Below are 25,797 nucleotides of genomic sequence, written 5' to 3' on the forward strand. Positions count from 1 at the left end.
AAAACCTTCCTAGCCTAGTTAGACAAACCAGTGACCAAGATAGGATTTCTTTTTTATCTTTTGTCTCATGATCCAGTATTTTTATTTCTCTTTATACTTTGTGGAAGACTAGTATCAATGATAATCAACTATTTTTGTGCTCTAACTGTTTGTTGATGCTTCTTAGTTGACTAATATCATTAGATTGATAAATGATGCTTGAATCCATGATTGCATTTGAAGTAGCCCCAGTGGCCATGAGTAATTTCTATTAAAATCTGATCATCTAACATAATTATGCAACTTTTCGATGATGCCAAAAGGGAGAAGATAGGTTGGGATTTTTACTTGGGACTGTGATGTTTATAACCTAATGAACCTGGTCCTTGATGATTTCTAACATTGTATTGATGTTGAGCTGAGTTGACACATGGCCTATGCTTATGAAATGCATAGAGTTTGTCATCATCAAAAATGGAGAATTTGTTGGCCCAAGTAAATATTGTTTTGATGATTGACAAAGGAACTCAAGCATGAACCAAGTCCATACACAGTGTACACAGACACGGGCAGATTCGAGCATAAGGGATGCACGTGAAGGAGATAAGTTTAAGTTATTATATTTTATATCTCATAATCGAAAAGGTTGCATAAATGATAAGGAGAAGGACTCCTTACTCTAAAAGAACTTTATCCAAGATAAGGGATGAGTTAGAAGTTGAAGATAACTAGAACTCTTCCACCAAGGAAGAATATAGCATTAGAACTTTAGTTATTTCCCATTCTACTAACTCTATATGTTGTGGGATGTTCTCATTTTACAGGTACGTACAAACGCTGAAGTTAAACGTGAGTTGAGAGCAAAATAGCAAGGCATTTTGCAAGTAACTCTTGTGCGATTCAAGTGTGCGAATCTGAAGCTACATGAACCAGATACAAGAACTAGTTCTAAGTGTCTGCCTTTTATTCTAGTTCAATTGTAGTAGGGCTTTTCAAATTGTACCTTTCAATTTTATCTAGAGGCAATTATATTAGGTACTCTGAGTATTCAAGTTAGAGTTAACTTGAAGTTATCGCAACAGTTAGAGGTTAGTTACCACAACGGGATTAGAAGTAATTCTTAGATTTACAAAGAGTTTTGTAAATATTATTTAGGCTCAGTGATTTAGTGAAGTGTTGGAAAAAATCCTACTGAGTAGTAGGTCGTGATTTTTTTACCTTTTGAGCCGGGTGTTTTTCACGTAAAAATACTTTGTGTTCTTTACTTTCTTCATTTACTATTTCCTCAACAGTAGTATAAGGAACACATAGAAGAATCAGGTCCTTCTATAATCAGTGCACGCAAAAATTGGACTCCATACAAATCACCCCTATCTTGTGTGGCATTGAAGTATAAAACATCAATGCTGAAAATCCGGGTAACAACAAGATTATTCAACTATACAGTTCTATGGAATCAACCAAGTCACAATTCTTATGGTGCGCGCCCACACGCTCGTCACCTAGCATGTGTGTCACTTCAACACCAATCACATAACACGTAATTCAGGGGTTCATACCCTTAGAACCAAGTTTAGAAGTGTTACTTACCTCAAACTGTGCAAAACTCTACTCCAATAAGCCCTTGCCTCTCGAAACGGCCTCGGAATGCCTCAAATCTAGCCACAAATAATTCGATACGATCAACTCAAGCTATAAGAATCAATTTCATATAAAAATGCTAAGTTCTCAATCAAAAGTCAAAAAGTAAACTCAAAGATCGCCCCATGGGCCCACACCTTGGAATCTAATAAGAGTTACAAAATCCAGAAGCCCATTTAACCACGAGTCCAACCATACCAAATTTATCAAAATTCATCACCAAATCGTCACGCAAATCCCCAAATTAAACTCTTTAAATCCCTTGCCTCAACCCCCAAATTTACATCTCAAAAACACACAAACTAGGAGGAAAATTCAATGGAGAAACAAAATTATTGAATAGAAATGACCACAATTGACTTACCTCAAGAAACCCCTCGAATATCCTCTTAAAAATTGCCTTAGACCGAGTTTGCAAAGCCCAAAATAAGCAAAATCACGAACCCTTCGAATTTAATGTTCTGTCCAGGGGTCTCGCACCTGCGCTCCACTTGACCACATCTGCGGTCCCACTTATGTGGATTTTCCCTTCGCTTCAGTGATCCAGGACCCCCAACACACTTCCACATCTGCGGATTCACTTTCGCACCTGCGCCTCCAGGCTTCCTCACCCAATCTCGCACCCGCGATACCTCTCTGCCTCTGTGAACTCGCAGGTGTGGAAAAATCCTTCGCACCTACGGAATTCCCCAGCTCAGACCACCCTCGCATCTGCACCTCTCCAGCCGCACTTGCGGCCAAACCCGTCGCAGGTGCGATCACACCAGTAGGCAAATTTTTCCAGCAATGCTTCAAGTCGAAATTTTCATCCGTTAATCACCTGAAATCCACCCAAGGCCCTTGGGACCTCAACAAAACATACCATCATTACCTAAAATATCATACAAACTTAGTTGAGCCTTCAAATCACATCAAACAATGCTAAAACCATGAACCACGCATCGATTCAAGCCTAATGAACTTTTGAACTTCTAACTTCTACATTCGATGTCGAAACCTATTAAATCACGTCCGATTGACCTCAATTTTTTTACACAAGTCACAAATGACACAACAGACCTACTCTAACTCCCGGAACCCTAATCCGAGCCTGGTAACCATAAAGTCAACTCTCGGCCAAACTTTTAAATTTCCAACTTTCGTCATTTCAAGCCTAATTCAACTATGGACCTCCAAATCACTATCCAGACACACTCTTAAGTCCAAAATCACCCAACGGAGCTAACAGATCTTGGAAATTAGACTTCTTCTTCTTTTTGGACTTTTTTTCCTTGTCTAACCTGGTGTGCTTATGTTCTGTTTTTGAGAAGTTGTTATAATTTTGTTGGGCATTGGCATAGGCTAAAAGATCCATATTTTCAACCTGATCAGTTTCATTGTGAGTTACCACCACAACTCCTTGGTGATTCTTAGTCTTTAACTTTTGTGCATTTCCCTTCTCATATATAGAATTGTTTATTTTGTTGACCCTTTGATGATCAATCTTGCCATTGCTAGCATTAGTAGTGGTGTTGTTTATTCCTTTCCCTTTTTTCTTTGTTGTCACTATCCTGCCATCCATCATTAACTGTTTCACCTCCCCTCGGCAATTGATTTGTCTCCTCATGTATAGTATGACTTACCCTATTGATTGTCACTTGCTGGTTAGGCACAATGGTAGCAGTACCATTTACCTGAATAGCTCCCTGAGGTTTACTCTGAACTTTGAAATTATTAATGTTCGAGGTTCTTGACTTCTGAGGGATAATGTTTTGGACATGCTCTGTTCTCCCATGATCCTTGTTTAGTTCAGGGTGCAACACTCTAAAAGAACTATCGTAATGGCCTTGAATTCTACAATTGGAGCAGACGCAAGGATGGTTTCATACTCCACTCTTTGCGTGAACATTTTCATATCACCCTCTACATTCCTAATCTCCACTATTACTTTAGTGAGAAGAGGTTTTAGGAGATCAATCTCTAGTTCTCCGTCCGAACTTTGGCAGTCGTAGGTCTTGTTTTACATATAGTAGTCTTATCCATGTTGAGAGGTATACCTATAGGATGGACAATTCGACAGATGGCATCCCATTCATAGTAGAAGAATTAACCCAAATAGCCGTCCACCCTACCACTTAAACTAAAAATAGCCGGTGAATACATAATATATGCATAATTTGTGTATTACATGTGTATAATAGTGTATAATTAATGTATAATTCATGTATATGACTAGGAAAAAAAAAACAATTAATATAACCGGCTATTTGTATAAAAATCCCTTCATACTAAGTTTAAGTTGTTATATTTTATATCTCATAATCGAAAAGGTTGCATAAATGATAAGGAGAAGGACTCCTTACTCTAAGAGAACTTTATCCAAGATAAGGGATGAGTTAGAAGTTGAAGATAACTAGAACTCTTCCACCAAGGAAGAGTATAGCATTAGAACTTTAGTTATTTCCCATTCTACTAACTCTATATATTGCGGGATGTTCTCATTTTACAGGTACGTACAAACGCTGAAGTTAAACGTGAGTTGAGAGAAAAATAGCAAGGCATTTTGCAAGTAACTCTTGTGCGATTCAAGTGTGCGAATCTGAAGCTACATGAACCAGATACAAGAACCAGTTCCAAGTGTCTGCCTTTTATTCTAGTTCAATTGTAGTAGGGCTTTTCAAATTGTACCTTTCAATTTTATCTAGAGGCAATTGTATTAGGTACTCTGAGTATTCAAGTTAGAGTTAGCTTGAAGTTATCGCAACAGTTAGAGGTTAGTTGCCACAACGGGATTAGAAGTAATCCTTAGATTTACAAAAAGTTTTGTAAATATTATTTTGGCTCAGTGATTTAGTGAAGTGTTGGAAAAAATCCTACTGAGTAGTAGGTCATAATTTTTTCACCTTTTGAGCCGGTGTTTTTCACGTAAAAATATTTGTGTTCTTTACTTCCTGCATTTACTATTTCCGCAACAGTAGTATAAGAAACACATAGAAGAACCAAGTCCTTCTATAATTAGTGCACGCAAAAATTGGACACCATACAAATCACCCTTATCTTGTGTGGCATTGAAGTATAAAACATCAATGCTGAAAATACAGGTAACAACAAGATTATTCAACTATAAAGTTCTATGGAATCAACCAAGTCACAATTCTTACGGTGCACGCCCACACGCTCGTCACCCAGCATGTGTGTCACTTCAACACCAATCACATAACACGTAATTCAGGGGTTCATACCCTTAGAACCAAGTTTAGAAGTGTTACTTACCTCAAACTGTGCAAAACTCTACTCCAATAAGCCCTTGCCTCTCGAAACGGCCTCTGAATGCCTCAAATCTAGCCACAAACAATTCGATACGATCAACTCAAGCTATAAGAATCAATTTCATATAAAAATGCTTAAGTTCTCAATCAAAAGTCAAAAAGTAAACTCAAAGGTCGCCCCCTAGGCCCACACCTTGGAATCCAATAAGAGTTACAAAATTCAGAAGCCCATTCAACCACGAGTCCAACCATACCAAATTTACCAAAATCCATCACCAAATCGTCACTCAAATTCCCAAATTAAACTCTCCAAATCCCTTGCCTCAATCCCCAAATTTACATCTCAAAAACACACAAACTAAGAGGGAAATTCAATGGAGAAAAAACATTATTGAATAAAAATGACCACAAGTGACTTACCTCAAGAAACCCCTCGAATATCCTCTCAAAAATCGCCTTAGACCGAGTTTGCAAAGTCCAAAATGACAAAATCACGAACCCTTCGAATTTAATGTTCTGTCCAGGGGTCTTGCACCTGCGCTTCACTTGACCGCATCTGCGGTCCCACTTATATGGATTTTCCCTTCGCTTCAGCAATCCAGGACCCCCAACACACTTCCACATCTGCGGATTCACTTTCGCACCTGCGCCTCCAGGCTTCCTCTCCCTATCTCGCACCTGCGATACCTCTTTGCCTCTGCGACCTCGCAGGTGCGGACAAATCCTTTGCACCTGCGGAATTCCCCAGCTCAGACCACCCTCGCACCTGCACCTCTCCAGCCGCACCTGCGGCTAAACCCATCGCAGGTGCGATCACACCAGTAGGCAGAATTTTCCAGCAATGCTTCAAGTCCAAATTTTCATCCGTTAATCACCCGAAATCCACCCAAGGCCCTTGGGACCTCAACAAAACATACCATCATTACCTAAAATATCATACAAACTTAGTTGAGCCTTCAAATCACATCAAACAATGCTAAAACCATGAATCACGCATCGATTCAAGCCTAATGAACTTTTGAACTTCTAACTTCTACATTCGATGTCGAAACCTATTAAATCACGTCCGATTGACCTCAAATTTTTCACACAAGTCACAAATGATACAACAGACCTACTCTAACTCCCGGAACCCTAATCCGAGCCTGGTAACCACAAAGTCAACTCTCGGCCAAACTTTTAAATTTTTAACTTTTACCATTCCAAGCCTAATTCAACTATGGACCTCCAAATCACTATCCGGACACACTCTTAAGTCCAAAATCACCCAACGGAGTTAACAGATCTTGGAAATTAGACTTCTTCTTCTTTTTGGACTTTTTTTCCTTGTCTAACCTGGTGTGCTTATGTTCTGCTTTTGAGAAGTTGTTATAATTTTGTTGGGCATTGGCATAGGCTAAAAGATCCATATTTTCAACCTGATCAGTTTCATTGTGAGCTACCACCACAACTCCTTGGCCATTCTTAGTCTTTAACTTTTGTGCATTTCCCTTCTCATATATAGAATTGTTTATTTTGTTGACCCTTTGATGATCAATCTTGCCATTGCTAGCATTAGTAGTGGTGTTGTTTATTCCTTTCCCTTTTTTCTTTGTTGTCACTATCTGCCATCCATCATTAACTGTTTCTCCTCCCCTCGGCAATTGATTTGTCTCCTCATGTATAGTATGACTTACCCTATTGATTGTCACTTGCTGGTTAGGCACAATGGTAGCAGTACCATTTACCTGAATAGCTCCCTGAGGTTTACTCTGAACTTTGAAATTATTAATGTTCGAGGTTCTTGACTTCTGAGGGATAATGTTTTGGACATGCTCTGTTCTCCCATGATCCTTGTTTAGTTCAGGGTGCAACACTCTAAAAGAACTATCGTAATGGCCTTGAATTCTACAATTGGAGCAGACGCAAGGATGGTTTCATACTCCACTCTTTGCGTGAACATTTTCATATCACCCTCTACATTCCTAATCTCCACTATTACTTTAGTGAGAAGAGGTTTTAGGAGATCAATCTCTAGTTCTCCGTCCGAACTTTGGCAGTCGTAGGTCTTGTTTTACATATAGTAGTCTTATCCATGTTGAGAGGTATACCTATAGGATGGACAATTCGACAGATGGCATCCCATTCATAGTAGAAGAATTAACCCAAATAGCCGTCCACCCTACCACTTAAACTAAAAATAGCCGGTGAATACATAATATATGCATAATTTGTGTATTACATGTGTATAATAGTGTATAATTAATGTATAATTCATGTATATGACTAGGAAAAAAAAAACAATTAATATAACCGGCTATTTGTATAAAAATCCCTTCATACTAATGTCATGGAAGATCTGGAAGGGTAATCCAAACAGGGGCATTAGAGTTCTCTGCTTCAGGTTTGAACATTGTCGTCCATTTGATAATTTTCATCACATTGTCTGAACCTATTGTCACGAGATTCCTGGAGTTGACATTTAAATAGTCCTCCATATTCTCAAAATCTATGAAAACATTGTGCATGTCATAAGCCCCAATTTTGATCTTTCCCTTTCCCGGGATAATTTTTGCGAATTCACTGCGAATAATCTATATATAATAAAAGGAGAGGCAAAAATACAATATTACGACAAGTGGCATAACCACAAAAGCCAAGTAGCATTAGGACAAAAGAAATTACCTTTCTAATTCCAAATCCTTTTGATTTTTATATTTTAAATTAATTAGCTGGTTACTCTATTTGAATATATATAAATTCCCATTCAAATTGGGGAGTAGTTTCAAGTTGAAGTTTTAAAATTATTTTAACATAAAAAAACAAAAATAAGAAAAAATAAAATTATCTATAATATAAAAACGAAAATATATAATAAAAACATATCCATTCACATTGGGGAGTAGCTTCAAGTTGGAGTTTTAAAATTATTTTAAAATAAAAAAACGAAAATAAAGAAATAAAAAACTTTCAATTCAAATTGGGGATTAGTTTCTTCCTAATATAGTAGTCTATACAAATATTTATTTTATTTTATATATATATAAAAATATATATATATATATATATATATATAAAGAAGTAAATAATTATATGATGCCAAGTGGTATAACCATAAGACGACAAGTGTAGATTTTTAGGACAAAGCTCCAACAAAGTTAGAGTTTTAAAATTATTTTAAGATAAAAAATGAAATTAAAAAAATAAAACTTGCCAATTCAAATTGGGAATTAGTTTCAACATGGAATTTTAAGACAAAATAAACTTCTTTATTTAGTTTTTAAAAAGATTACATGGCATAAGTAGTTAATAATTAGTTATTGGTTATTATTTTTTAAATTTAAATATATATATATATAGAATAATAAAATAAAATATTTTAAATATTTTATAATATAAAACAAAACAAAACTTTCCATTCAAATTGGAGAGTAGTTTCAAGTTGGAGGTTTTAAATTATTTTAAAATAAAAAACTAAAATTACAAAAAATAAAAAATTGTCAATTCAAAATTTATTTGTTTTTTAAATAATTTTTGTTTTCCTTTTTAAAAATAAAAAGTTTATTTATTCAGAACATATTATTGAGAATAATAGAATAAAATAAATAATAAATATATATATATATATATATATATATATATATATATATTCTATTATATTATAAAAAGAAAGTAGCATACAAAAATTTAAATAAAGTATTATGCTAATAAAAGTTTCTATTAACAATGCAATAATACTAAATACCGGATAATATAATAAATAAATATATAGAACAAAAAAGTTATTCAATGACTATATAACTCTCTTTAATTTAATAGATATTTTATTCATTAAAATTCAGATAATATTATTGAGAACAATAGGATAAAATTTAAAATAAAAAATAAGTAATAAAAATATATATCTTCTATGTTAATAAAAGTTTCTATTGCAATAATACTAAATATCGGATAATATAATAAATAAAAATACATAACAAAAAATTTATTCAATGACTATACAACCCTCTTGAATTTAATATAGATTTTATTTATTAAAATTCAGATAATATTATTGAGAACAATAGGATAAAACTTAAAATCAAAAAATATTTCAAGAGTAATAAAATACTGTTCTTCTATTGTATTGCAAAAAAAAGTAGTACAAAAAAATATTCGATAAAGTAATATGCTATTAAAAATTTCTATTACCAATGTAAAAATATTAAATATTGGATAAGTATAATAAAGAAAAATATATAACAAAAAATTATTCAATGACTATACATGTCTCTTTAATTTAATGGAGATTTTATTCATTAAAATTAAGACAATATTATTGAGAACATTAGAATAAAATTTAAAATAAAAAAATATTTCAAGAGTAATAAAATATATATCTTCTATTATATTGCAAAAAATAATTAGACAAAAATATTAAACAAAGTAATATGCTAATAAAATTTTTTATTAGCAATGCAATTATATTAAATATTGGATAATATAAAAAAATTACATAACAAAAAAGTTATTCGATGACTATATAAGCCTCTTTAATTTAATAGAGATTTTGTTCATTAAAATTCAGATAATATTATTGACAACAACAAAATAAAATTTAAAATAAAAAATATTTCAAGATTAATAAAATATATATCTTCTCTTATATTACAAAAAGAAAGCGAGCGGACAAAAATATTAAACAAAGTAATATGCTAATAAAAATTTCTATTAACAATGTAAAAATACTAAACATTGGATAATAGAATAAAGAAAAATATTAAAAAAAATATTATTCAATGACTATATAAGTCCCTTTAATTTAATAGAGATTTTATTATTTGGTATATCATATTGACAAATAAGTCTGCAATTGAAACTTATTAAAATAATACGATCTAATATATTTAAACAAGCCCGATCACAATTTAATTTAATTAATATTTTCGCGCATCGCGCGGGTACTACTACTAGTATCAATAGAGGGTATTGATCCGCATGAACCTACCTATAATCGTCCACTTGTATGTATGAGCCAAGACATCATCTTCTTCCTTAGTGAAAATGACAACGGGTTTGCCTTGTCGGAACAATGTTACAAGTGGGTTAACGGTAATAAACTTGTACCAACGGTAATATTTATTCTAGAGAGAAGGGGGATTTGCTTACCCGAAAAATGGATAGAGTTGAATTTATACGCAGTTCCGAGGATATGTGGCATAATTTAACACAAAATACAAGGATAAATAAAAGTGTAAATATAGATTGGGGAGAATGCTAAAATAGATAAGGTTATCAGGAAAAATGAATCTCAAGATTCAACAAATAGAATCAATCTAAGAAATCTGAAAGAACGGTTCTTTATTGTAGAAGAATATAGTCCTTTTATTACAATGTAAGCCTTGAAAAAACTTGTTTTACACGAATGGTAACCAAGCCCTTTTATAGTGGAGGGATTTGGCTCTAAGCATAATAAAATAAAAATTCAGTGGGAGACCCATGATAAGTCAGCTTTTCCATAATTTCTGCCAAGATTCTCTCTAGTGGGATTGCAACGGCTTTTGTCTGCGAGCTCGATCTTGCTTAGAATCCTTGATTTTGGTTTGAGTTTGATCTCGACTCGAACTCGTGACCTTGGTTCGTGCCCGATCCTGGCTCGAGCCCTCGAATTGATTCGAGGCCAAAGTTGGTTGGTCTCTGGATTATCGGAACGATAGATCTACTCTGCATCATGGTTCGATTTTGATTCGAGCTCGATAATGATATCGAACTCGACACGGATCAGCCTCCCCGGGTTCGAGGTTAGTTCGTTCCTCCTTCGGGATCTTACTTCAATAGATCACCGTTCGAACTCGATCGGACGTACTAAAACCGAAATCTATTTCGACCGTATACATGAGTCTCTCCCTCTAAACGTTTGGAGTTGTGTGGGCAGCAGTTACATATTTGCATTGCATCTCATCTTCGATTTGTATTTAGATATCGAGTTCTAGATTTTTTTATTTTTTATTTGCAAGAAAATTTAAATTTATTTATAGATTAAGGGAAGAGGGCAAAAAATGTCCCTCAACTTTGGAAAATAGAACAACACTGCCATCCGTTTAAATTTAATCCCAAATATGCCCTTATCTTCATCGTTAGTGGACTAGCTTAGATTTGCCCCTCAATAATGAAAAAAAGAACAAATTTATCATCCATTTGAATTTGGTTCCAAATATACTCTTTTAAGATGTCAATCTTTGAATTTTTGCACAACAACATTTAATTTATTTATGAAATACTATAACTGACAATTACATATTTCTGTTTTTTTTAAGATGACGTATTATATTTTGGATTTAATTATTCCCACTAATATTGTAATGTAATATTTACAATATCGGACGGTTGAAGAAGAACAATTCCACAATAATTACCTACAATTATTTTTTTCAAAAACTTATTATTTTATAATTAAAAATAATTCGGCAAAAGGTCAAATATACCCCTATACTATGAGAAAAAGTTTAAATATATCATTTGTTATACTTTGGGTCTAAATATATCATTGTCGTAATACTATTGGTTCAAATATACCCTTCTTCTGTTAAGTTTGTTCAAGGTGGATATTCAATCATACGTGACACTGATATTTGATGAGGTGGATACCATATGGCATGCCACCTCAACGCCCCTAATCCATATATAAAAGACTGAAATTTAAAATACAATATTTTTCATGGTAGCAGTCATAGTGGCAATAGTGGTGGGGAAAGAAAATTTTAGTGGGGGAAAAAAATAGAAGGGAGGGATAAAATAGGTTAGGGGCGTATGAGGCATCCGCCTCATCAATTGTTAGTGCCACATAGGATTGGATGTCTACTTTGAATAAACTTAACGAAAAAGGAGTATATGTGAACCAAAAGTATAGCGACAGGGGTATATATGGACTCAAAGTAGAACGAGGGATACATTTACACCTTTTCTGATAGTACAAGGTATATTCGGCCATTTTCCGAAAAAAAATTGACAGACAATATATACAAGTTAAACTCTTAATTAATCCAAATTGAAACTGTTGCAATCATCAGTAGTAACTATCGGTAATCTTTAAAGTTGCCTTCATGTGACCTACAGATTACGGGTTTGAACCATGCAATCAGTCTTTAATGCTTGCGCCCCTTTGAGGTGCCGGGTGACGGATGTGGTACCTGGCATAAACCGCGGAATACTCCTTGCATCGAGCAATCCTTAAAAAAAAACGGGCAGTATCATGATTCCTGAACGTAGTAATTTGTAGTCCCCTGATCAACTAAGTTTCTTAAATAATATCTCATGTTCCACCTCTCAATAGCCTTATAATTTCTACCAGTCCACACCTTCTATTCAAAGCCAAACTACCAGCTCAACGTCTTTTATCTCTTTTTCATCACTAACATTACGTACTATTGTCTCATTTTTCTTTTGTATGTCAATTAAAGTTCATCAATCTTTCCTTAACTGCAAATGAAACCTCTGTTTCAATGTGGTTACCCAATATTTTCTCTCTAAATCATCCTAAAATACCTTATTATAATTCTCCTTTCATTCGCCAAAATCTTGTTCATAAACTCAATGGACAAACCCAAAATTAATGTTGTGTTTCGTTTCTTGCGAAGACTCACTTCTGGAAGTAGGCTTTCGTTACTTTCTTATCTTCTATTTTTGAGCTTTTTGTATGGTTGTGAAGTTCTCTTTCAGTATTTGTTATCCTCCTCCTTTGATTTGACTCGTTTTTTGAATTTATTTTAGTCATGATAATACTTTAGGTTGTATGCTTTCTAGTAAAAATTTAAAAAGGTATAGAAATTTAGTACTTTTTTTTTAAATGTTGATTTGGGATGAATTCAAATGGAAAACATGATCATTGAGAAGTCATACCGCCGACACCAACTTGTCAGAGCTTGAACCTGAAACCTATGATTAAGTCACATTCATCCCATCAGCGCTATTTATGATTTTTGGCTCCTTTTTCTATATTTGGGTACTTAGTGGGCGTTTGGACATAATAAAGGTAAAATTTCAGAAAAAAATAATTTTTAAAAATTAGAGTTGTGTTTGGATATGAATATAATTTGGAGTTGTTTTTGAATTTTTGTGAGTGATTTGAAGAAAACATTTTGAGAAATAGCTTTTTGGAGTTTTTAAAATTTCTTCAAGTGAAATTTAAAATTCTCATGGCCAAACACTAATTCCGGAAAAAGAGAATTTACTGAAAAAAGTGAATTTTTTCTGGCCAAACAGCCCTTAATGTTAAAGTGTATGAATAACTCATCTAAAAATTTGAGCTTAAAGAGGAATAATATGTATATGTATTTAAGGCATGGTGGCTCGACTATAAGGCTAGTAAAGAAATCGCTTGGAGCCCAACTTTTTGGGGAGTCCACTTTTACCTTAATTGTATTGTATATATATTATTAAAAAAATATGTGTATATTTAAATTTAAAAGAATTTTTGGAGCGAAAGTACGATAATTTTAATATGAGAATCGTTATAATTATTAGAGGATGGATTAATTCTTAATGAATTGTTTCCTTACATGGGTTGGTTAGTTATTTTTTGTCTCATTTATATCCTAACAACTAATACGGGCCCACATTATTATTTATATATTTACCTTTTTCATTCTCTCTTTTACTATTTATTTTCAATATTGAAAAGTCTCTCAATAGGCAACTTACTTACAAGTTGTCTTCTTCAAAGCATTACAACAAGCAGTCATTATATTGAAGCAATGCAATACTTTTCATATCATTATATCAACTTAATTATCTTGCTCTATAATTTCTTACCCTTTAATTTCTGCTACTATCTATTATTTCTTGTACTTCGATTATTTTATTTATCTGTGATAACTACTAATGCTTTTTAAACTGCTTTATCATGACTTATTCGCCTTCGTTACTTTTATTTTCACACTGCACTAAATTGATTGAACTTATATGTCCTTTTTGCGTACACTCTACCCCAGATCCCACTTTATGGGCTTTCACCGGGAATGTTGTTGTATACCAACTAATCAAATTCTTGAGCCAGTTTTATTATTCTACCTTTATTTTATACTTTTTCATTGCAAATTTGTTGTTGATATTATTATATAGGGCCTCTCTGAAATTTGGCTTTAGGCCCCAATCATGTTGATAAAGCCCTGATTTAAGGTTATAATTGGGAACAATATGTGGTTCACTTGTGTTTAAGTATTATAAACGAAACTAATATAGGGTCATTATTCTTTTATTTTGTTCTTTATTAATTTCCATATAAAGAGAAAATTGATGGAGGGTCAAGAACTGAAGAAGAAGAGAAGTTGTATTCTTGGCTATATGCTTTGGCTCAATCTGAAAAAGACTTGGTGTATGAGTACGTTCGATCCACTGAAAGAGGTAATTTTCTCTTGAAAAACATTTCCATTTTTCTGATTTTCTATTTACGAAAATCATGGAAGTTTTCTTTATTTCTTGGCTAAAAATAAGGGCAGCCCGGTGCATAAAGTATTATGTCCACAAGATTCAGGGAAGGGTCGTACCCAAAGAGTGTGATATAGACAACCTACCCTAATGCATGCATTAGTGGTTACTTTCATGGCTCGAACGTCATACATTAGTGGTTGCTTTCATGGCTCGAACGTGTGACCTCGGAAACAATCCTTGCTCCAAGGCTCCCCTTCTCTTTATTTCTTGGCTAAGTTTAATTATTTTCAATTTGATGTTCTAATGCTCCAATGTGTAATTTATATCTGAGATTTCTAAGTTAACTACTGTATTAAATGCTCATTCCTGAATAATACTATAAGCACTTCTGTTAAGTAGGGGAACTGTTGGAGAAGTTATTTACATTAGAAATAGCTATATTGCACTAGTATTTACTTACAGGGATATTCATAAAATGTATCCAATCTATTCTTCATAAAAGAAATCTACTGTCTTTTGCATTCTTGTAAAGTCTTTACTATTAAAAAAAAAAAAAAAAAAGCCCGGTGCACGAAGCATCTCGCGTTCATGCAGCGTTCGGAGAAGGGCCGCACCCCAAGAGGATGTGATGTAAGCAGTCTACCCTAATACAAGCATCAGTTTCTGATTCCATGGCTCGAGCCCGTGAAATAATATATAGTTCTTTACTAGTAGTAAAGTCTTTATTAAATTTTAACCTGTGATAGCAGGTTAGCTATCATTTCTATCATATTATCAAGTAATGTTTATGAAAAGATTTACCTATAATTACCTAATAAGTGACCTGATTAAATAAATACTTTTAAACCGTCAGTGCATAGAACTGCCTATAGAAGGAAAATTACATGTCTTAATGGATGTATACAACAACAACAAACTCAGCATAATCCCAAAATAGGGTCTGGAAAGGGTAATGTGTATGCAGACTTTATCCCTACCTTGTGAAGGTAGAGAGGCTGTTTGGGATAGACCCTCGGCTCATGAGGTTGTCTCAATGGATGTATATGCTGCCTATATAAGGAAAAATAAATTCTTATTCATGAGGTTGTTCTTGTGCAGGATTGAGCTTTGCTGAAGCTGACAGAAGACTTAAAGAATCTGGCCCAAATATTCCTCTTGAGAATACTTTCCCAAAGTGGTGGAATCTTCTGTGGAGTGCTTCATTCCATCCATTTAACATCATCCTTCTTTTCCTATCAGTAATATCTTATATTACAAGTGACAGTCCAAATGGCTGTATCATGCTTATATTAGTCTTTATAAGTGTCTCTCTCCGCTTTTACCAGGTTTCGTTCAGTTCGTACGTTTCAGTACACGAGCACGAATACACCTCGAGTAAGATCTAATCTTGAGTTGTTTTTCTCTTAGGAATACAGCAGCTCAAAAGCAGCAATGAAGCTTGCAGAGTTTGTTAGGTGTCCGATAAAGGTTCAACGATGTGCAGGTAGAATTGTTCAGACTGAAGTACAGGTTAAAGTTGATCAAAAAGAAGTTGTTCCAGGTGATATCGTAATCGTTGAACCAGGGGATCTTTTCCCAGGAGATGTGAGGCTTCTTGAATCAAAGCACCTAGTTGTCAGGTAAAACATGCAGCAATTATGTACTATGATTTGTTCTCGTTGTGAATTGTTAAATGAGTTCTCGCATATTCTTGAACAGTCAGTCTTCACTAACAGGCGAATCTACAACGACCGAGAAAACAGCTTACGTGAGAGAAGATAACAGCACACCATTGCTTGATCTGAAGAACATATGCTTTATGGTAAGTCCAGGCATTTAAAGGGCTGTTCTATTTCTTGTTCTGAGTCAGTCTTACCAATCTAAGTGACTGAAAAAGGGTAAAATTTTCTAGTAAATTAGTAAACTAAATAAATGTATGTGTAATTAACAGATTGGTTGAGCAAGTACTTTGAGTTTTAGTAATCCTTGCTAACGTAACAATAATAATTACGATTTGCAAGCATCATTTCTTATTGCAGAAAAATTTGGTGATCAGTTTTTGCCTTTAAGTTCTACTTTTTGTATTTCATTGAGAGTATTGTGCTTCATTTTAGGGAACAAGTGTGGTGTCTGGTAGCGGAACCGGTCTGGTTATCTCTACCGGATTAAAGACGTACCTCAGCACAATCTTTTCAAAAATAGGGAAGAAAAGGCCACAAGATGATTTCGAGAAAGGCATCCGCCACATATCATATGTGCTTATCAGTGTCATGCTCATTGTGGTTACAGTTATCGTCCTATCCGTTTACTTTACATCACATGATCTGAGTAAGAGTATACTATTTGGAATCTCAGTTGCAAGTGCACTCACCCCTCAGATGCTTCCCCTTATTGTGAATACTGGTCTTGCAAAAGGAGCTCTTGCGATGGCCAAAGATAGATGTATAGTTAAGAGCTTAACTGCTATACGAGACATGGGATCCATGTAAGTTGTAGTCTTCACTCTCAAATGCTTCTATAGACTAGACACAGATATCTCATTTTCTTTCTTTTATTTTCAGGGATATTATATGCATAGATAAGACTGGTACACTCACGGTGAATTTTTCGACCATGGTTAATTACTTTAATAGTTGGGGGTCACCAAATGAAACAGTCCTACACTTTGCTTTCTTGAATGCTTATTTCCAAAACCAAAATAAGTATCCTCTGGATGACGCGATTATGGCATATGCATATGCAAATGGATACAAGTTTCAGCCTTCCAAGTGGAATAAGATAGATGAGATTCCTTTTGATTTTACAAGAAGAAGAGCATCTGTTATATTGGAAACCAAAATGAGCGCCAAAGACGAGCAATTGAGTATTGGTAACAGAGTGTTGATAACAAAAGGAGCACTAGAAGATATTTTGAGCATATGTTCTTTCATTGAGCATGTTGATGAGGGGAGGATTTTCACTTTCACCAAAGAAGATTACAGAAGAATTACTGACCTGTCAGAAAAATTAAGTAATGAAGGATATCGGGTTCTTGGGTTAGCAATGAAACAACTCCTACCGGTATGTTTGAATTCCTAATCACAATTTTCATATTGGTTATTTGCAAGTTGGTACCTCCCTTTGAACAAGTTTACACCAAAGAAATAAATGATAATTTTATCCCCTTTTGCACTCCGAGTGCCACTTTCTGCTTTCATTTTCTTTGTTTTTTACACTAAACAAAGGGCAGCGCGGTGCATAAGGCATCCCGTGCTCACGCAGAGCCCGCGGAAGGGCCGCACACATGGGGTGTGATGTAGACAGCCTACCCTAGTGCAAGCATTAGTGGCTGTTTCCACTGCTCGAACTTGTGACCTATAGGTCGCATGGAGACCTAAGGAAGGACAACGATCAGTACCACAAGTACAAGTATTAGACCTTGAGGCATGCCAATGTTCTTTATGCAAAAATATAATCGCACATTATCGGTTGATTCATAATTATTATTGCTTTGTTGCAGCAAGTTGGAGTTAGAAGCATGATCTGCGATGAGGACACTGAATCCAGTATGGTGTTTGTTGGGCTTATATCCTTCTTTGATCCACCAAAAGATTCTGCAAAAGAAGCGCTATGGCGCCTAGCAGAAAAGGGAGTAAAAGCTAAGGTATTGACAGGTGATACTCTATCTCTTGCGATAAGAATATGCAAAGAGGTCGGTATAAAAACAACTCACGTCATCACTGGACCTGACCTTGAGTCACTAGACACAGATTCTTTCCATGAGACAGTGAAGAGATCAACAGTTTTCGCCCGACTCACACCTTCTCAGAAACTAAGGGTAGTGCAATCTTTACAAACAAGGGGCGATCATGTTGTTGGTTTCTTAGGAGATGGAGTAAACGATTCACTTGCATTAGATGCAGCAAATGTGGGCATCTCAGTCGACTCTGGTGCCTCAATGGCCAAAGACTTTGCTAACATTATCTTACTCGAAAAAGACCTTAATGTTCTTGTAGCTGGAGTTGAGCAAGGTCGGCTCACATTTGGAAACACGATGAAGTATATCAAGATGTCAGTGATCGCCAATCTAGGAAGCATAATTTCACTGCTGATTGCAACGTTGATATTTGGTTTCGAGCCCTTGACGCCAATGCAGCTTCTTACACAGAACATCTTGTATAATCTTGGCCAAATTGCAATACCTTGGGACAAAATGGAGGACGGTTATGTTCAAACTCCACAGAGATGGTCACTGAAAGGCTTAGCAATGTTTACACTATGGAATGGACCTCTTTGTTCTGCATCGGATATAGCAACACTCCTATTCCTTTTGCTATATTACAAGGTTTCAAGATTTGATTTTAAGTTTTTTCGTTCTGCTTGGTTCGTCGAAGGACTTCTGATGCAAACACTAATCATACACCTGATCCGAACTGAGAAAATCCCGTTTATTCAGGAAGTTGCATCATTGCCTGTTGTTTGTTCTACTGTTGTTATATCAACAATTGGCATTGTAATTCCATACACAACAATTGGAAGTGTTCTTGGGTTGACAGCCTTACCATTATCATACTTTGGTTTTTTGGTTGTCCTTTTCTTAGGTTATTTTTCACTTGGACAAATTATCAAGAAAGGCTACATTTTGGTGTTCAAGACATGGCTTTAGGTGTCAAGAAGTATAGAAGTAACACAACTGAAAAAAATTCATGTAATTTTTTCTCCCTCATAAATGAATTAAAGTTTTTGTAAGAGTACAGCTATATAGTTTTTGTTACAGAATCTTTATTTTCTGCATATCAGTTACAAATCAGCAAAATATCAAAATACAGTTGACTTGTTCCTTTCTCAAAAATTCAAACAGAATATTGAAAGATAAAATCAATTCAAAGGGCATTAGGACAAGGAATTGCACACAGAAAGAAACTTTTTTTACACAAAAAAAAAAAAAAAAAAAAAAAAAAACAGTCTCCTTCATTGTATTTTCCATCTGCCAATGGTTCTGCCTCTTCATCTATTCATCAACAGCCAATGGAACTTTCTCCGCCTGAAAAACACAATCAACAAAAATACAAATTAGCAGCAAAGTGCAAAACTTTGTGAACAAAATCAATTAAAATATAAAGGTTATATATACTTACGGATTTCTTAAACCCAAGTTCATAAAACATTTCAAGATAGCGCTTCTTTGCATTAGCAACTTTATCATTTTTGGTTGCATACTTCCAGAATCCATAAACACCAGATAGTGTCATCACTTTCTTTGAATAAATTGGCCAAAAAAAAAAAAAAAAAAGGTTCAGCTTTAGTTTGTTCAAAAGTTAAATCACAGTATCAGAGCAAGCTGCAGAGATCCTGAGTTCGAGTCTCACTACCACTTGTTATAAAAAAGAATTTTCATGTATTTGGCTCACTAATAAGAATCAAGCCCTCACGTGGAGGGTCGTGTTGAAGATATAATTAAGTAATTAAGAAGTGTGTGTTGTCTAACAACTTAAGCTTTTAGATGATATGGTCACATACTTCAACAGTGCTAAATGCAAATTAAAGTTTACTTCTCAAGGATACGTTACAGGCCTCCCTTTGAAATGGTATCCCAATAACCTGGATCTTCTTTAGATTTTTCAAAGAAACTGACCAGCAAATCAGCAGCTTTGTTACCTTGATTAGGGTCAATGTGGAAGCCAGATTTTCCATGCACTATAATCTCAAATGGTCCACCATTGCAAGTAGCAAAAGTAGGCAAGCCACAAGTCATGGACTCAACAACTGTCAAACCAAAAGGCTCGTAGAAGACTGGTTGAACGAAAGCACCCCTCGTGTCTGCAATGTATCGATAAAGTTCTCCGTTTCTCACACGATTCATCTGGGAAGAAATCCACCTGAATTGGCCATTCAAGTTGTAGGTTTAATAAGGTTGTACATCTTTTTCATCTCTGCTTGCTATTCTAAATCCTTGGATTCTTTCCTTCTGTCTCCACCAACAACTACAAGGTTAACAAGCTCCCTCAGTCTCGCATTCTTAGCATACCATTCCACGAGTCCAGTTAGATTCTTTATGCGATCTAGCCTTTCCATTGTGAAGAGAATTGGCTTATTACTGTCCTTCAACACACATCTGTTTATGTCGATAACAAATGATCATTAATCTTGTTGGAAAAGAAGTAGAGAAATGGAATGACAAAAAAGCAAAAAATAAGGAGACTAACAAGTGCTCCTTATTCTCAACAGGACTGTAAAGAAGTTCTTCAATTTCCGGATGGAACTTGGTTAGGCTTTTCTCCTTCTCGGTGAGAAAAGTAGATCGACGTATCAGCTCCAGGGGAGACAATGTTGAACTTTGGATCGAATGAATCGATTCCATGGACTACTCGATACAATCCAGGCATCGTAAAAGTAGTATGACTCTCATACTGTCCTACAGTAGTCTTGCTGCAAATTCACAATGTTTGAATATCAATGGAAATACTATAATGACACGGGCCTAAAAGGGCAGCTCGGTGCACTAAGCTCCCACTATGCGCGAGGTTCGGGGAAGGGCCGGACCACAAGGGCTTATTGTACGCAGCCTTACCCTGCATTTCCGCAAGAGGCTGTTTCCACGACTTGAACCCGTGACCTCCTGGTCACATAGCAGCAACTTTACCAGTTACGCCAAGGCTCCCCTTCATAGTAACACGGGACTAGGGGGAAAAAAAATGAAATAACATAATGGTATATATATCCAGCAATTTCTTGGAAAGTGCTGGTGATAATGAAATCAGTGTGAATCATGGCAAAAAGATCAGCAGTGAACTGACTTGAGAAATGATACTTGTCATCGCACATCTTCCAGTGAAGGTCCGAGTTTATATACTTGGTTTTTTCCATGGCATGAGCAATAGTACACTGAGTAGCCCCAAATTTCTTAGCAAGCAAGGAGGCAGCAAGGTTTCCCTCACTATAATTGCCAATTATCAAGTCTGGTTTACCCTGCAATTCTTTGACAAGTTCTTCCGCGACATCCTGATGATTTATATAAGAATGTATCTTAGTCAGAAGACATTTTCAAATGCAAAACTCTTATTTTGTTTTAGGTTCAACCTCAGTGAAAGTTTCGATGTATGGCCAGACTTCAAATCGTGAGATCCATTTGCGCAAAATTCCCTTCTCAGTTCTAAATGGAACACGAATTATATGAGAATGCTCTGCCCCATGTACTTTCTCCATGCGCTCGCCACAAGTGGTTCCTACTGCATCAGGAATCAGCCTAGTTACCTGATATAAAATAACAAAAAAAGTCAATCCAAGAAAGTAAAGAAGCCAAAAAAACAATGTCAGTAGAACTTACAACAAGGATGCGAGGGACGATATCTTCAAGTCCTTGAAGCTTCATACGACGAAGCATCTCACGCTCCATCGCTGGAACTTGATCAAGAATGTAAACAACCTATTCAATATTTCACAACCAAAAGAGAATGTTGGTTCAGATGGTATAAAGAACTTGATCAAGAATTGAAATTTCTCGATTTTGCAGTATCAAAGACTGAAAAGGTAGATATTCCTTGGACACAAACCTGGCCACCAGTGTCAGGATAACCAAGAACGTTTTCTTGAGCGAAGTAACCATGTGGCGAGAGAATGACAATGTTGAAAACCAATGGGATTCTGACAAGAAAATTCTCCAAAGAAGATGCATCAGGAGACTCAAGAAGGTGTTACAGATGACCGATGGTTTCTTGCACGCGTTCAGACGTGTTACCCCACCCTCTTTCCAAGCCAATCTCTTCAAACTTGGACTCAAACTTGGAATATGGAGTATCTGGATTCAGTGTGTGCAGATACTCTTCTGCTTTTTTCAGAACAAGTTGGAAATTTTCCAGGCTTTGAATGCTTTCTTTCACCATCAATGACTGTTCAAATTGACACGTTTGACGTTAGAAAAATGGATATAATCATACAACTTGACTCAAAAAAAAAACTTTTTTTAGCCTAAATTGCTCATCAGTTACTTTTACTACCTTCCCTTTGTAGTTATGATATCGGACAAAATCAAGGAGGCACTTGGCAATCTCCTTATCAAGAAACATTTTCGAAGCAATGTGGCAATTAAGAAACTCCAAACCATTGCCAATAGAGTCAGAAAGTGTTTTTGGTGTTGTAACAGTTGTAAATGGCTCAAAATCCAACTCCAAGATGTTTCCACTGGTAACATAATTGATACACAAACATTAACAATCAAACAAAAAAAGAAGCTCAATTCACAAAGCAAAATTGTAGAGTACTAGTAGTTTCAAATTCATGAATATTTGCCTTGAAGAAACAATGTTCTCTTTCAACTGAAGGTATTCAGAGATGCTCAATTCAGTCACTTTCTGTGACTCAAGATTCAATGACAAGTACTCCCATACACCGGGCCTCGGACATACAGCTAGTGCAAGTTGTGGTGGTACAATCACAGCTTCTTGGCTAAAACTGAGAACTTCCACAAGTGCACTACTAGCAACATTTACTCCATTTTTCTTAGTATTTATAAAAATCAAATGGTTCAAGAGATCAAGTGGTTTCATGATCCCTTTCCCTTCAGTTTCAATCCTGTGCCAAATGGAAACATTTCAAATCAGTATGTGTTCAATTGAACCTAGTATTTTCAATACGGAGCATAAATATATATATGTTAAAGATCACACTCATAATTTCGAAAGTGTAACGTTTTCGGTGGTAAAGTTGAAGGGGAGCTTTGGCGTAACTGGTAAAGTTGCTGGCATGTGATCTGGAGGTCACGGGTAAGCCATGGAAACAACCTCTTGCAGAAATGCAGGGTAAGACTGCGTACAATAAACCCTTGTGGTCCTGCCCTTCCGGGGACCTCGCGCATAGTAAGAGCTTAGCGCACCAAACAGCCCTTAAGTAAGAACCTAAAAATTGAACATGTCAAATTTAAATCTTGTATCCGCCTCCAGTTATTAATATCATTATATGTAGCAATGTACCTGGACTTGAGTGCCAAAATTTCATCCGGATGGGCTAAAATGGCTTCCTCCAAATGATCCTTAATGCTGAGACTATTGGCTGCCATTTTTTTCCTCTGAAACTGAACTTTGATTCTATTTGACTAAAAAAGAAATGGATTAAACGTTTGATGAGGAAAACCAAAATGATCAGGCCAAATTGATACTAATATCTTAGCCACAGATGGGCCAAAGGAAAAAGAGAAAGGGAGATATTTCAATGATGAGATCTCAACTTGCATATTTATAAGCTAGTGAGTTATTCTTATTGATTAGTGGAACATCAAAAAAGATGTAAGATTAATGATGACATTACACATTATTACTACATACAGAAAATAGAAAAGAGAAAAGCAGAGAAAATCTTTTTAACCTTAATGTAAACTACTAATAAGTTGCATGAATTAAAAGGTGGTAAAGATGGTGAAATTTGATCATTATCCCACAAATATGGGAAATCTATGAGCCCGTTCGGACATAAGAAATTTTTCACTTTTTCGAAATCAGCGTTTGGTCATAAATTTTTCAATTTTCACTTGAAGATGCATTTTAAAATTTTTGGAAAATTTGAAAAACTCCAAAAAACTGTTTTTCAAAATTTTCACTCAGATCACTCACAAAACTTCAAAAACAACCCAAAATTATATTCATGTCCAAACGCAACTCTAATTTTCAAATATCATTTTCACTTGAAAAATATTTTTACTTATTTTTTAGAATTTTACAATTCTTATGTCCAAACGCCCAATATATATTATTAAAAAGTGAGGAAATATCCCTCTCTTTGAGCCAAAGTGGAAAGCCTAGAAAAAAGTCACATGGTATAAGTAGTTAATAATTAGTTATCGCAACACGACACTGACCGACTAGACTTACACACAGAATGGAGTCGAAAAATTCTCAACTACCTACTAACCTTCAACCCTAATGCTCGCCCTCCATACCTTCCTATCACGGGCCATATTCTCGATGAGCTGGAGTCGTGCTCACGCCATGTCCTGCCTGATCACGTCTCCCCAATATTTCTTAGGTCGTCCTCTACCTCATCTCATACCCGTCAAAGCCAACCGTTCGCACCTCCTAACCAGGGCATCTAGGCTTCTCCTCTGCACGTGCTAGAACCATCTAAGCCTCGCTTCCCGCATTTTGTCTTCCATGGGAGCCACGCCCACACTTGTCCGAATATCTTCATTCCTAATCTTATCCAACCTTGCGTGCCCGCACACCCATCTCAACGTCCTCATTTCTGCTACTTTCATCTTTTAGATATGAAAAATCTTGACTGGCCAACATCCTGCTCCATACAACATGATCGGTCTAACCACCGCTCTGTAAAAACCAAAAAAAAATAATATCAAACAATGAAGGAAAAAAAAAAGTGGAGAGAAAAAAAGACATATTGCTTTAAATTGTTGAAGAGGACGTTAGTTCTGCCCGGGGAATATATATATAATGGGTTTGTTGTTGTTATTGATAAATTATTAAAAAATTATCCTAAAAGGAATTATCCCCTTTCCTTTTCCAGACATAATTTTCCATATGAACTAGTAATTCTTATCCACCAAGATATTAACACTAGTAGAAAATAAGTCTATGGCAATGATTGCAAATTCGTTGTATGGAAACCGTCGGAATAGGTCTGTCGCAACGGTTTAAAGTTTCTCACATCTTATTGCGATGGTTTCTTGCAAGGGTGCATTAACCGTCGCAATAGCCTACTATTGCAACGGTTATTCAGACTATCACAACAGTTTCCTGGACATTCTTTTATTGCAACTGTTGTTGACGCTATTGGAAGGGTATTTTGAGGCTATTGTCGCAGTTTATAAAACCTATTGCAACAACTCATATAAGCTATTGCAACGGATAATGAGGCAGCAAAAGATGAAAAATGATTAATTCAGCAAAATGTTCAAAAAAAGGATATATTCTCGATGCATATACTAATGTCACGACACGTAGTAAGACACATTCATATGCAACAACCAGTTTCATATTTTTTTTAAAAAAAGAACCAAAAAAAGAATTGAACACCTTGCAAAAGTTCCAATTTCTTCTTCTACTTCACCACTTCCACTTCTATATAGTGGTGGAAGTACCTAGATAGTGCTCTCAAGTCACTTTGACCTAAAATCACTTTCAATGTTACCTTTACTCTTAGGTCCCAATTTACGTGGTACTATTTAACGGTGCGTGTAATTTAAGAAATAAGGTTGACTTTTAAAATTTATGATTTAAATAAAGTTTTAGATATTTGTGTAATTATAAATCATTTCATTAAAGATAAACTTAAAAATTTTAAAATTAAATTATTTCTAAATATAAAAAGGTGACATTCTTTCTTTGTCATACTAAAAAGCAAAACGTGTCACATAAATTGGAAAAGAGAGAGTAAAATTTATTATCTATTTCTCCTAATAATAGTAGTAACTTCGTTTGATACTTCATTAGCTTCTTCTATCTACTACTGCAATTGCACACACTTCAGGAGCTATACTACTAACCATATATATATAGCCAATGGGAAGGTGGAAAGTTGAAGGGGAAAAAGAAGAAGAGAATAATAAGGAAAAATTTAAAAGAACAATGTATGTCCA

At 35.2% G+C, this 25,797-nt stretch overlaps 3 pseudogenes; 1 reads left to right on the top strand and 2 right to left on the bottom strand.

The window, feature by feature from the left end:
• The first annotated feature begins 12,191 nt into the window (after positions 1 to 12,191).
• LOC107769606 (uncharacterized) lies at positions 12,192 to 18,969 on the top strand (annotated as a pseudogene).
• Positions 18,970 to 19,356: 387 nt separating this feature from the next.
• On the bottom strand, positions 19,357 to 20,574 carry LOC142161796 (sucrose synthase-like; annotated as a pseudogene).
• Positions 20,575 to 20,618: 44 nt separating this feature from the next.
• Positions 20,619 to 23,268, bottom strand: LOC107769607 (sucrose synthase-like; annotated as a pseudogene).
• Between the last annotated feature and the right edge of the window lie 2,529 nt (positions 23,269 to 25,797).

This window comes from Nicotiana tabacum, chromosome 23 (genome assembly GCF_000715075.1).
Source record: "Nicotiana tabacum cultivar K326 chromosome 23, ASM71507v2, whole genome shotgun sequence".
NCBI lineage: Eukaryota > Viridiplantae > Streptophyta > Magnoliopsida > Solanales > Solanaceae > Nicotiana > Nicotiana tabacum.